Source organism: Cervus elaphus, chromosome 31 (assembly GCF_910594005.1).
Source record: "Cervus elaphus chromosome 31, mCerEla1.1, whole genome shotgun sequence".
In the NCBI taxonomy this organism is placed as follows: domain Eukaryota; kingdom Metazoa; phylum Chordata; class Mammalia; order Artiodactyla; family Cervidae; genus Cervus; species Cervus elaphus.
The window spans coordinates 19,034,133-19,045,084 of record NC_057845.1 but is presented as its reverse complement, the minus strand read 5'-3'; the positions used below and the strand labels follow the sequence as shown (position 1 = coordinate 19,045,084).

The 10,952-nt window shown below is 36.4% G+C and overlaps 1 non-coding gene across 1 annotated transcript; it reads right to left on the bottom strand.

The window, feature by feature from the left end:
• Positions 1-5,310: 5,310 nt before the first annotated feature.
• Positions 5,311-5,417, bottom strand: LOC122687631. The gene has a single exon (XR_006339196.1). It is a non-coding gene; the product is annotated as a U6 spliceosomal RNA (small nuclear RNA).
• Between the last annotated feature and the right edge of the window lie 5,535 nt (positions 5,418-10,952).

The window sequence follows — 10,952 nt, the reverse complement described above, 5'->3', positions numbered from 1 at the left end:
ACTGAAGAGCAACAACAAATTGTCAGATTAAGGAGAGAACTTTGAAGATCATTCATACCAAGAGAGATAGACTACTTTTACTTGAGAGTCACATGAGAAATTGGTTATCTTAGTGACTGTTTTTGTATTCAACAAACTACCAGAACTTTTGATCCAAATGAACATTTGAATACCCTGAGAAAGATGGTCAGATTTTCCATTATGGCTTCAAGGTAATAAATAAAAGGAGCTATCGCTAATTTGAAGGGTTCAAACTTTTATTGCATTCCTTCTGGATCTTTCCTTCAGAATGTGTTTATAAGTTTTACAAGAAGTGCCTTGTTAATTATTAGTAGTTATGTTTTCCCCTTCATTTTCTCCATTTTTCAACAAGAAATGGGATTAAAGACCTAAATTTAAGACTGGATACTATAACAGAGGAAATCCTAGAGGAAAAAATGAAGAACGCTCTTTCACATAAATCACAGTAATTTTTTTTTTATCAATCTCCTAAATGAAATATAAAGAAAAAATAAACAAATGGGACCTAATTAAATGTAAAAGATTTTGCACAGCAAATGAAACAAGGAAAATGAAAAGACAACTTATTGAACGGGAGAAAATATTTACAAATGATATGACTGATAAGGGATTAGTATTCAACATACAACTCAACACCAAAAACACAAACATCACAATTTAAAATTGGGCAGAAGAACTGAGTACTCATTTCATTGAAGGAAAAATGCAGCTGACTGATAGGCACACGAAAAGTTGTGCTCAAAATCACAATAAAACATCACCTCACACCTGTCAGAATGTCTATCATCAAAACAACAACAACAACAAAAAACCCCACAAATGAAAAACATTAAAGAAGATATGGGGAAAAGGGAATTCTTAGGCACTATTGGTGGGAATATAAATTGGTTCAGCCACTATGTAAAACAATAAGGAGATTTCACACAAACCAAAGACTGAAACTACCATATGACTTAGTAATTCCACTTCTGGATATATATCTGAAAAAAACACTAATTTGAAAAGATACATACACTTCAGTATTCATAGTAACAATGTTTATAATTGTTCAGGATGTGAAAGCAATCTAAAAGTCCATCAGTAGTTGAATAGATAAAGAAGATATGGCATATATATAGTATATATACTATATATATATATACCTACTTACAATGCAATACTACTCAACCATTAAAAAGAATGAAATTATGCCATTTGCAACTGCAAAGCTGGGTTTGGCAAGCATTATGGTAGGTGAAATCCCAGATATATAAAGTCAAATATTGTATTATATCACTTAGTTGCATAATCTAAAAAATACAACAAACTTAAGGAATGTAACAGAAAAGAAACAGACTCAGAGATATAGAGAACAACTAATGGTGATCCATGGAGAGAGGGAAGAGTGAAGGGTCAGTGTAGGGGTAAGTGAGTAAGAGGTGCAAACTATTAGGTATAAAATAAGGTACAAGGATATATTGTACAATGTGGGGAATATAGCCAATATTTTATAATAACTATAAATTGATTGCAAATGTTAAAAATTGTGAACCATTATTATATACCTTTAACTTATATAATGTACAGCAAATACACTTCAATAAAATACTGTACTGCTATATGAAAAAAGGCAAAACTGTGCACAAGTTTTTGAAGTTCAGAGAAATTTAGTAATTGTCTAAATTCAAAGTGACAAAGAAAGGAAGAAAGTGAATAAAGTTTAGTTAGCAGCTCAGGAATACATAAATCCCTATGTATTTTATTTATTTAAAAGCATAACACATTAAACCCAATTTTGAAAGCTTTGAAATTATCTTATTTATAAACATAGAAGGGAAAATATGAATATTGGTAAGTTACTTAAAAATAGAACCCAATTATTTTTCAAATGAGTAATCCACAAATATCAGGAATGTTCATCCCAACAACTCAGGTATGGTCCAAAACCAGAAAATATTTTAGTGTAATTTATAACATCATCAAACTATAGGAAAAATGTTTTATGATGTTGACAATAGATTGAAGTTACTTTATATGATACAGAATCTTTCCTAATACAATTCAGTCTCTCAGTCATGCCCGACTCTTTGCAACCCCATGGACTGCAGCACAGCAGGCTTCCCTGTCCATCACCAACTCCCAGAGTTTACTCAAACTCATATCCATCAAATTGGTGATGTCATCTAACCATCTCATTCTCTGTCATCCCCTTCTCCTCCTGCCTTCAATCTTTCGCAGCATCAGGGTCTTTTCCAATGAGTCAGTTCTTCACATCAGGTGGCCAAAGTATTGGAGCTTCAGCTTCAGCATCAGTCCTTCCAGTGAGTATTCAGGACTGATTTCCCTTAGGATGGGCTGGTTGGATCTCCTTACAGTACAAGGGACTCCCAAGAGTCTTCATCACTGCAGTTCAAGAGCATCAGTTCTTTGGCGCTCAGCTTTCTTTACAGTTCAACTATCACATCCCTACATGACCACTGGAAAAACCATAGCTTTGACTAGATGGAACTTTGTTGGCAAAGTAATGTCTCTGCTTTTTAATATGTTGCCTAGTTTCCTAGGAAATATGCTAAATAAAGTATAAATAAATTAAATCTACTTAAATATAATAAACCTAAGTACAATATTAGCATGAGATTCTAATAAACAGAACAAGAAAAAATAAAATAGTAGACACAATTAGCACTGAATGACAAGAAACAGACCATGTTTTATTTTTAAAGATGCAATTGTATATCTGGACAATATTACAAACTATAAAATTACAGAGATATCAACAAAACTATATAAAGTGGTAGATTTATAACTCTTGTAAAGTGAAAAGTTCTATGGCTATGTTCTAATTTAACAACAAGGATATTAGAAAGTGGTAAAAATAAACCACTGACAATAGAAAGGAAAAATCTGCAACTTGTACAAAGAAACTTAATTTTTAAGATAACTATTTTTTTCTGAAGTGAATCATACCATATTATTGAAAAAACAAGTGAGCAAATAGAATTGAATGACATTGGCTTCCTTATTTCAGAAAACAAATACTGTGCTTTCTTTGAATTTTTACATTTCTGTACATGAGTGAGATTGATCTGTAGTTTTCTTTTCCAGAAGCATCCTATAATGTCCTTTACTGTCACGAGTCAGTTTAGCTTACATTTTTTGTAAGAATTAATCAATATCACCTAACATTTTCCTGTAGTACATTTGAGCATAATACTTCCTTATTTGCTTTACAAACTCTGCTTTCCCAAAATTATGTTTCTATTTTTATTTCCTAGTATTTTTGCTGACACCTTTCTTTTTTCATCAGATGTGCAATAGTATTTCTACAAGTCTCTGTGTTTTTGTTCTTTTCTGTTTTGCTTTGTTTTGTGGAGATGGTGATAGGGAACTTGTATTTGATTGATATCCTGTTTTAAATGTCCACTTTGCATTTCAGCTATTTCTGCTCTTAGCTACATTAGTTGATTCCTTCTCTTTTCCTTCTGCATGTTTTGGTGTAGTAATTTTAAGTTACATATTTAGCTTATTAATATTGGACTTTATTTCATTTAAATTTAAATATTGTGAAAAATGCCTCACAGATTTTGTATGAAGCAGTAGGTATATTTATATTTAGCAAGTAACACGTATCCAGAAACATATGGTAGTTAAATGAATATCTGAATTTATGAAAGAGATGTGGGAAAGTAATAAACATGGATTCAAATTATAAGAAATTTATAAGTTTTATGGGGAAATTGAAGGTATACCATTTATGAATAAGGTAATATAAGCATGGATTCCATTGAATTATACTGAAACCGTTGACATTAAATCACTATATAAAAGCTAATGCTGACTGACAGTTATATAGAAAAAAAGTTTTAATTATTTTGCTGTACAAGCAAACATCCAGATGAATTTCCCCAAAGAACTTAAAACAAGCATTTTCAGTTGTCAAAAAGTAATCAAAACATATTCAAATAAATTAATTCCTTAGTTTCAGAATGGAAATTAACAAAAAACCACCTTGTAGATGAAATAAAATCAGGTTTTCTGACAACATATTCCAGCACATGTTCACTGTGCTACTTACCAGCTTAGGATAAAAATATCAGCAGCTAATGCAAATGAATCCAAAAACATGTCTATCAGACAGAAAGTTTCATATCAGGATTGGATCTTGAAGCATTTGTTCCTTTAAGAAGCAAGATGCAGTAACTCATAATTCAGATCCAAGTTCCTTATTAAATAACTTTATAACTCAAACACTTTGTCATGCCACAATCCATTACTTTTGGTATTATTTTTTTACGAAACAGTAAGTTTTGCTGGGTGTTTTTCTTATAACTTAGAAATAATCTATTTTTTAAAAATTATGCATAAAATCTTGCAAATTTACTAACATTTATCATCTTTTACTAATTCTGCCCAGGCAAAATAATGTGCAACAGGGCATTCTTTAAACATCTGACCTTCAAGCACACCTTTGTTGATAGGATTCTTATTAATATCAAAACATATTTCAAGGTTTACAGACATCTCCATGGTGTACTCTTGCCTGGAAAATCCCATGGACGGAGGAGCCTGGTAGTCTATAGTCCATGGGGTTGCACAGAGTCGGACACGAGTGAGCAACTTTACTTTCGCTTTGCACTTTCATGTATCGGAGAAGGAAATGGAAACCCACTCCAGTGTTCTTGCCTGGAGAATCCCAGGGGCAGCGGAGCCTGGTGGGCTGCCGTCTATGGGGTTGCACAGAGTCGGACACGACTGAAGCGACTTAGCAGCAGAAGCAGCCATGGTGTTTAACAGATGTTTAGTTTGATATACAAAACAAATGCTCTTTAGAATCTTATAAAAGTGGAGTAGGGCAGATTGTAGAGCATTGTTCTGTGTCAGTGACTACATGACAGGCACCAGGAAAAAAATTTGAGGTGAATAAATAAATTTCAAAATTGTCAATTCAAAGTAATGGCATGCCATTTTTTTTTAATTTATGATGCATTTTAACAGAGAAACATAGATGTGTGCATTGCTTATTTTTTGTTAAGTAACAAATTATCACACACTGGCAGCTTATATATTTATTTATTTATTTTTTTTTTTAATTTTTTTATTAGTTGGAGGCTAATTACTTCACAACATTTCAGTGGGTTTTGTCATACATTGATATGAATCAGCCATAGATTTACACTTATTCCCCATCCCGATCCCCCCTCCCACCTCCCTCTTCACCCGACTCCTCTGGGTCTTCCCAGTGCACCAGGCCCGAGCACTTGTCTCATGCATCCCACCTGGGCTGGTGATCTGTTTCACCATAGATAGTATAAAAATATGGAACGCTTCACGAATTTGTGTGTCATCCTTGCGCAGGGGCCATGCTAATCTTCTCTGTATCGTTCCAATTTTAGTATATGTGCTGCCGAAGCGAGCACAGCTTATATATTTATTATCTCACAATTTCTGTGTGAAAGGAGTCCAGCATGGTTTATCTGGTCCTTTCATGGTTTATCTGAGTATTCTTATCCAGGGTCTCCAAAAGGTTGCCATCAAGATGCCAGTTGAGCCTTTGGTCTTACCGTAGACATCTAATGGGGAAGGAATCTGCTTCCAACCAGAAGTAATTTTTGAAATAATGTGGTTTTTTTAATGGATTCTAGGACTGAGAAACTCTGCTTTTGTTGGTTGTTAGCCAGACACTGCTCTTACTTCCTTATTTATAAGGTAAGTCACAGTGCAGCAGGGTGCATCAAAGACAAGAAGAGAGTCCTTGCTGAGTCTGCAGGAAAGGCAGAAGTTAAAATCCTGTGTAACCCAGCCATGGATGTGATGCTCCATAGCTTTTCCTGAAGTCTTAAACCCCATGAATATTCAAGGGAAGAGAGTTAGACAAGAGTGTGACTACCTGAAGGTAGAGATCACTGGTTGTCATTTGAAAGCTTGTTTATTTCATCCTAACCAGTAAAAACAGAAATGATTTAAGGCAATCAGATGTTATGATACACACTGTTGTTGTAATGCCAAAATAGATAGGTTCCACATCGAACTTTCAGAATCACACCCCCCACAAACAAAACAACAAATAAAAAACACTCATCCAGTCTCATCCAGTCCACTCATGTATCTGCCATGACCAGGACGCTAAGGACCCAGAAAGCTGCAGCCAAATGGTAGGCAACTAGGTCCTTGTTATCATCCACATCAGAAAATAAGATGCTAGTATCCTAGTACTCAGCATCTTTGAAAATCAAATCTGTTCTCTGTGTTAGTTACTCAGTTGTGTCTGACACTTTGTGACCCCATGGACTGTAGCCCATCAGGCTTCTCTGTCTTTGGAATTCTCCAGGCAAGAATACTGGAGTTGGAAGCCATTTCCTTTTCCAGGGGATCTTCCTGACCCAGGGATTGAACTCGGGCATCCTACATTATAGGCAGATTCTTCACCACGTGAGCCACCAGGGAATCCCAAACTCCACGCTTACACACACATGTCATCAGGACTATTAATTCAAGCTGAAAGGCAAATGAAACACAGGTTTCACCATATGATGCTCATTTTCACCTTTCAAATCTCAAGTATAAACATGTTTGGCACAAGTTATGTTATAGGCAGAAAAGTTTTGAAAGACTCTAGAAAATATTGTATTTAATTTTTTAAATAAATTTACATGAAAACATACTTCCCAGTTGGCTCTGTGGTAAAGAATCTGCCTGCCAATTCAGGAGACACTGGACACAAGAGTTCAGTCCCTGGGTTGGTAAGATCCCCTGGAGGAGGAAACAGCATTCCAGTATTCTCACCTAGAGAATTCCATGGACAGAGGAGACTGGTGGGCTATAGTCCGTGGGGTTGCAAAGAGTGGAATGCAACTGAGTGACTGAACAAACACAGAACACAAAACATACTCCAGAAGTTTTGGAAAGAGTTGGGTAACAAGATCTTCCTCACAATAATTGACAACTCAGAGCCCCCAAATGTGCAATCCATCTCTAGTTAAACTTCCAACCTGTAATAAAAAACTAGCTGTATTCTCTCTTCTAAGGTAATGCAATTATACTTCCTACAATAAATGCAGCCGTACTTCTAATAAAGAAGGAGTGCTTATTGCTTTCCTTAAATAGAAAAAGGATTAGTCACTAACCATTTTGAATGATATTTGTTTCCCCTCTCTTCAGTTCAGTTCAGTTCAGTTCAGTCGCTCAGTTGTGTAGGACTCTTTGCAACCCCATGAATTGCAGGACACCAGGCCTCCCTGTCCATCACCAACTCCCGGAGTTTACTCAAACTCAGTCCATCAAGTCGGTGATGCCATCCAGCCATTTCATCTTCTGTTGTCCCCTTCTCCTCTTGCCCCCAACCCCTCCCAGCATCAGGGTCTTCTCCAGTGAGTCAACTCTTCGCATGAGATGGCCAAAGTATTAGAATTTCAGCTTCAGCATCAGTCCTTCCAATGAACACCCAGGACTGATCTCCTTTAGGATGGACTGGTTGGATCTCCTTGCAGTCCAAGGGACTCTCAAGAGTCTTCTCCAACACCACAGTTCAAAAGCATCAATTCTTCGGCACTCAGCTTTCTTCACCGTCCAACTCTCACATCCATATATAGTCGACTACTGGAAAAACCATAGCCTTGACTAGATGGACCTTTGTTGGCAAAGTAATGTCTCTGCTTTTTAATATGCTGTCCAGGTTGGTATAACTTTCCTTCCAAGGAGTAAGCGTCTTTTAATTTCATGGCTGCAATCACCATCTGCAGTGATTTTGGAGCCCAAAAAAATAAAGTCTGACACTGTTTCCACTGTTTCCCCATCTATTTGCCATGAAGTGATGGGACCAGATGCCATGATCTTAGTTTTCTGAATGTTGAGCTTTAAGCCAACTTTTTCACTCTCCTGCTTCACTTTCATCAAGAGGCTTTTTAATTCCTCTTCACTTTCTGCCATAAACAAATATATGGAAACTAAAGAATGGTATGTTAAGTCATATGTTGTACTACCAAAATGTTCATATAAAATTTCAGAGGAGAATAATCATTATATATATTTTATGGCTAACTAGCTAGATAACACGAAATATAATGGGGAAGAAAAGGAAGAGAATGGGGAAATTCTTCCAGAGCAATTTGATAGCCCTCATTTATTCAACTTGTCATGAAACCATATGTATTCAGTTTGTAATTTTTTATTTTTCATTTCATGTTTCTTTCTTGCCATACTGAACCTTTTAACTTGCCAGTATTCTTTTACTGATGATAAAACTCAAATACATTGAAAGTTTAGAATATTTTTAGGTCCTGCTTGAATGAGGTTCACGTAGTCTAGTACAAATTCCCCCAATTATGCTGGTATTATGACGTTCCTCAAAATATCCCTTGGGTTTCAGAGATATGTTTCCATGGCCAAATTATATAATACCAATCCTATATTCCATTGACAATCAGAAGACCCTACAAACATGTCTCCATCAGTAAATTGCCTTTGCCATGACCCAGGGATTGCTATGTGTTTTCCAAAACTATCGACTATAAGCAGAATCATAACAGCTGAGCAATCATTCATACTTGGTGTCAAAAACCTCACTCCCCAAAGCTAGAGACAGGTTTTAGATTCCTGCCACAGCTGTCAAGGGAAAACGAAGCTTCAGAAAAAAAGCAGCAAAAGCCAATGCATAGTCTCCACCTAAGCTAGTTTAATTCCACTTCACAGATGCCATACATGGATGTCTACTCTCTGTAATTTTAAATACATCAAGTAGTAAAGGACACTGGAAATGTAACCCTTAGTCTTTCATCTACTAAGCAAGGAGTAGTTGGAATTCCAACTACAGAGGGTTGGAATTAAGTTGAGCAAAATGTAAGGATCAAGAGAAAAACACTTATTTTGTGAATAGAGAAAAACAAGATGCCCAAAGAGTTCAATGATAGAATTCTAAGTAGAAAATGCAAAATGTATTAGAGACTGTTACTTTTCCCTCAGTATCCACTGACCTTTCTTATCTTATTTATACTAGCAAACTGTGAGTTTAGATCATTTCGTGGTCACTTTGGTAGACACTACATTTTCCACCCTCTCTTTAAGGAAAATATGGCTATAGGACTATATCTTATTTTTATTGGAGGATAATTGCTTTACATTTTTGTGGCTGTCTCTGCCATACATCAGTCCAAATCAGTCACAATTATCAGTTCAGTTCAGTCGCTCAGTCATGTACAACTGTTTGTGACCCCATGAACCTCAGCACGGCAGGCCTCCCTGTCCATCACCAACTCTTGGAGTTTACTTAAACTCACATCCATTTAGTCAGTGATGCCATCCAACCATCTCATCCTCTGTCATCCCATTCTCCTCCTGCCCTCAATCTTTCCCAGCATCAGGGTCTTTTCAAATGAGTCAGCTCCTCTCATCAGATGGCCAAAGAATTGGAGTTTCAGCTTCAACATCAGTCCTTCCAATGAACACTCAGGATATATATATGTGTGTGTGTGTGTGTGTGTGTGTGTGTGTGTGTGTGTGTGTATGTATATATATATCTTCCCTCTTGAGTCTTTCCCCACTTTCCACCCTTCCAGGTAGTCACAGAGCTCCAAGCTAAGCTTCCTGTGTTATACAGCACCTTCCTTCCTTCTAGTTATCCATTTTAAACAGGATAGAGTATGTGTGTGTGTGTGTGCTAAGTCGCTTGAGTCATGTCCAGTTCTTTGTGACCCTGGAGTAACCTCCAAGGCTCTTCTGTCCAAGAGATTTTGCAGGTAAGATACTGCAGTGAGCTGCCATGCCCTCCTCCAGGGGATCTTCCTGACCCAGGGATTGAACCTGAGTCCCTTACATCTCCTGCATTGGCAAGTGGGTTCTTTACCATTAGCACCACATGGGAAACCCAATCATGTATACACGTCAATGATACTTTCTCAGTTTCTCCTAGCCTCTCTTTCCTCTGCTGTGTCTACAAGTCCTTACTCTATGTCTACATATTGTTCAACCTGCTGTTGATAGAACTTTAGAGATAGAACTTTACTGAGGCAATTTTTGCTCTCCATTCTCTTCACCTTCCCATAGGCTGGAGCATGAACATAGGGATGGTAATTGGTTTTGGCATTCTGGATAAAAGCCACATCTAGGAAATGGTGGGATGGTAAGAAGAAGAAATGTAAGTCTAATGAGCACATAATGGAGCAAAGCTACTCATTAATCATGGAACTTTTCTGAATATATATATATATATAAAGATCCACTCTTTTTTTAATTTCTATATTATAGAAGCTTAGCCTCTATCTTAAATAAAACAAAAGGTATCATGTAAATCAACTGGAAGAAGAAAATTTTCAGAAGGAAAAATAATTTACAGAGTCATATTCTATAAAATGACTATTAAGATAATGATCGTAGTAAATCTTTTAAATTTGGCAGTCAGCAAGTAATAATTGATAATGTTATAAAGTGAAGTGAGGCACAAGTGTTGTGGGAAAAATTTAGATGTTAGCAGATTACAGTGAATCAAAAGTATGAATTCCAGAACCATCAGGTTGCAACTCTCTTTTTTGCAAGTCATTTCCAAAGATAAAAAAACTGGATTGTGACAAATACCTTTTTTTTTTTAATAGCTCAAATTGTTTTTAGTTTTAATTTTTTGTCTGTTATAGCAGCATATTTGCTATGCATACACAGTCTGACATTTTGATCTTTACATGATTTCTTTTTAAAAATATAGAAATAAGAGGTTCCTGAGGTTTCACCATTTTGACCTAATCCATTCAAGCAAGTCTAGATCAAGTGTAGTATGGGGGCTTCCCACATAGCACAGTGATAAAGAATCTGCCTGCCAATTAGGAGATGCATGAGATGCAGTTTCCATCCCTGGATTGGAAAGATGCTCTGGAGTAAGAAACGGCAACCAGCTCCAGTATCTCCAGAGAAGGCTTGTGGGCTGCAGTCCAGGGGGTCTCAAAAAGAGTCAGAGGTGACTGAGCAAA